The sequence below is a fragment of the Etheostoma spectabile genome, chromosome 8, assembly GCF_008692095.1.
Source record: "Etheostoma spectabile isolate EspeVRDwgs_2016 chromosome 8, UIUC_Espe_1.0, whole genome shotgun sequence".
Classification (NCBI taxonomy): Eukaryota; Metazoa; Chordata; class Actinopteri; order Perciformes; family Percidae; genus Etheostoma; species Etheostoma spectabile.
Genome location: NC_045740.1, coordinates 27,469,086 through 27,472,973, shown reverse-complemented (window position 1 = coordinate 27,472,973; position 3,888 = coordinate 27,469,086).

The following is a 3,888-nucleotide window of genomic DNA, read 5'->3' as shown; positions in this document are numbered from 1 at the left end:
TGGCGTTTTGAGCTAACGTTAGCAATCAAATAATCATAGATAGATAGCTAAAACGTTTTTGAACTGATTCCCATCTTCTGTTATTGTTTGTAATGAAAAACGTTTATTATTTCATGGATTTCACAATTTCACAGTTACGTCGTAAACCATTTAAATCTGAGCATACGCAACCAACATCTGCACACAACCAGAGCCGGTTTGACTCGACTCTCATCGGGTATCACGTGTTATGCTGTAAACCGTTTACATCTGAGAATTAGGTCTTTGTAATCGGACGTGATGTAAATGTTTATTTCTAATATAGAGCAGGGAAGTTAAATCTGATCACAACTGGTCACTGAAGACACATGGGTGCCAGGTGTGGACACAGACTTACAGCTGTCCACTTGTGATCGGATCACCCAAGACGCATGTTAATGTCAGATGCAACAAGCTGGATGGTCTCATGCCCATGCTTATCAACACAAAAAATGGACAGTTCATCCAACAAGGAATCTATGTACTGGGAGCCAGAACATATCTAGCTACTATGAATACCTGCTGAAGCGGTAGATCCAGGGAGGCAAGAAGGAGAATGAGTTAGTCGGCCAGGGCCTGAGCTCTGTCATCATGGTCCACAATAGCTGAGAGCTGTTCGAGTGGAGCACAATGTCATATGTCACATCTGTTTAGTTGAATTTGGCACTGCTTTTTACTTTGATCTCTGAACAACACATTCAATTGGTATTATAGCATGTAATGTTTAATCAGGGCCCTGAGTAGTGTGCATTACATAGATAGTCTACATTCACGCCAACAAGGAGAACACAAAACCACTGCAATATGTCACTAAATCCCAGATTTAAAGATAGGACACATGAAAATCATTAAATGTTTAGTAGAAAAACAGCTGATTTTTGAACATTTCCTGCGTGATGTACTTTATCCCACTTGTTTGTCTCTGATGACACTCGTCTCTGCTCTTTCATTCATGTAATGACGTCATTACCATCGTAAAAGATGTGGGTTTCCTCAGATGTATAATAGTACATAATCCCCCAGACCACATTATATGGACAAATTACAGCCTATGTTGTTCTGTTCACAGAGTTGACTGTGTCTCCCCCATATCAACCCAGGCTGTCATCCTGGTGTGTGACTTCACTTCAACGCTGAGGCACCATGTGAATACTTTGGCTTTGCACTATAACACTATAGGAGCTAGAGGAGAAAACAAAGCAGAAGAAGAACAAAGGAAAATGGTGGAGCCACTTGCTTTTCCTTTCTTAACCACTGAACTTATTCAACTGCGTAAAAAGCATCACAGAGGCCCAACAACAATTTGTCAACTGTTGTCTCCCGAGAGAGAGCAGGAGAAGTAAGTCAGAGCGACAGCCAGAGCAGGAGAGCGGGCGCTAAAGAGAAAAAGAAGATAGAAAGAGGACTTGTGCGGGAAGTGGGTTGGAAAAGGCGAGAGGGGGAAGACATTTGCATGCAAGGCTTAACTTTTGCACGTTAGCATTCGGTGACTAGTCACTACTCCACTGTGTGCTCACCCCACTATGAATCAAACAGCATGTTTACAGCGTAGGAGTGCGCCGACGGAGGAATTATTGCTGATGTAAGACACACCGTGCGACCACTCTGAGCGGGTCACATTTGAGTTTGATTTGATGTGCGAAGTCTGCAGGCTAAGCGGTTTTTTCTATTCTAATGACATTCAGGAGAAACATCTTGATAAAAATGGATTTGACTGATAATTGGCCACCAACAGACAATAAAACCTCTTTGTCTTTCTTTCTGTGAGTACCCTGATAGAGCATATATGGCTGTTCTGAGTTTACATCACTCTCTACAGCTCTCAAACCCCTGGACTCAGTTTGTCACTCTGCACTCAGAGTCACTCACTACTGTGCTCTGTACAACAAAGTAGGTTGGACCTCTCTGGCACAAAGGCAGGGGGGCAAGGTGGAGGGTGGGGGTGTGGCCTTAACCAACTGTCACTTTGCTTGTTTGAAAAGCTATGATGTCTCTCTCTCAGGGGCGGGTCAAATTCTCTGGGCGGACAAAGCAGAGAAATGGGAGGTGACCTTGCCCCTTATGACCTCATAAGGGGCAAGATTCCAGCTCGGCCCATCTGAGCTTTCATTTTCTCAAAGGCAGAGCAGGATACCCAGGGCTCGGTTTACACCTACTGCGATTTCTAGCCACTGGGGGACCATAGACAGGCTAGGGGGACGCATATTAATGTTAAAAAAAAACTCATAAAGTGACATTTTCATGCCATGGGACCCTCAACAGATTAGGGAGGAGTCCGAGTCTGTCCTACAGTTCTTCTAAGCCACTGAATGGATTGAAAAACAGAAGAGAGTTATTGGTCACAGTTGGATTTTAAAAGTAAAATGAAATGGCCTGAGGTGCTACTGAAATGGCTATACCTTGAGGATAATTGAATAAACTAAACCTGGAACAACTAGTCATTTTGCGGGGGGGGGGGGGGGGGGTGGGAAAAACAAGCTGTAATCCCAACACTGACATACAGTGTACGGAAAACATCACAAGACTTCAGCTACTTGAGCGTTCATTTAGAGTCGTTTTCTGGTCTAATATTTACTCTCGTCTCAGTTCTGTTTTCCTGCTATGACTGCTGTAAAAAAAAAATAAAGAAGAAGAAGCTTGTTGTAAAATTTTTAAAAGGCTTTTTTTTCTTGATGGTAATTTCAGTAACGTGGCATTCGTTAACCCGCTCCCTTGTTTCCTTCCTCTGGTTGTCATCTGCAGAAAATGCCTCTCCTTCAAACATCTGCCAAATTGCAGCTGATCCAAGAGACTTATGACCGGCGAGTCGACCATGTAATTCTGTCTAACTCAGGCTCGAGACATGACATCAAAAAATAAGCAATTCCTCATCAACAAGACCTTCGTCCGTATAGCCCTCCTCTCACCAGAGGAGTGGAGGCTGGGCACAGGAGGAGCAGGCAGAGGAGACCGGAGCTGACATTTAAAGGCTCCCTTGACTCGCCTCTCGTTTCCAATCCTCTGCAGAACACATTAACCCCGATCAGCTGTGCTTCTCGTCAGAGCCAGGCTCAGGACCAAATTGTACACATAAAAAAAATTGAGATGGATCTGTAAACACAAACTGTTATAAAAGACACTGCTTTATGTGCGTGTGTGCAAAACATCCAGACACACACAGCCTGTTTTTCTGGCACTGTAACACACACACACTCACACATCCAGCTCTTTGGGAATCACAGCCTGCTCAGGTTGCTGGGACAGATTCAGGGAGCTGTGTGTTCATAACAGTAAAACATAAACATCCTCTCATTGAACATATTTATGGGCTTTCGGAGAGATGAGCTGGATAAGCCTAAGCAGTGCATTGGGTCTCATTAAAATGTTTTACATTGCAAGTAGTTGCTACAGATGAAACAGTTTCACAGATAACCATCCACTACTTGCATTTTGAGTATTACTTTAAGGTAACAAAACTGTTTTTACATGCTTTTTTTGAAATATATTAGGTCCATATGTGTTTGTGAATGTGAAAATGAACTGCTACCTCCTCTGTCAGCTCTAGCCACTGAAAAGAAATAAGAGGTGAAATCAGGCCAATCACAACAGCTGGTCAGTCTGACATCATGTTGCCTGAGCTCATTACTATTCATGAGCTCGCCCAGTTGTGCTGGGTAAAGGATGCTGATAGCCAGGCTCGCATTGGCTAGCTGTTAGCCAATCAGAGTCAAGCAGCTTAGCTTGTTGAATATTAATGAGTACTGGCACAAATGGAGCTGAGTCTTCCCGCAGGCTTTCTATACCACGTTAGAATAGCTTGAAACAAGGTACCCAAGGCTTTTTTTCCCACAAAAATGTGACAGAGTCCATGGTAGAACTTCAGACATTACC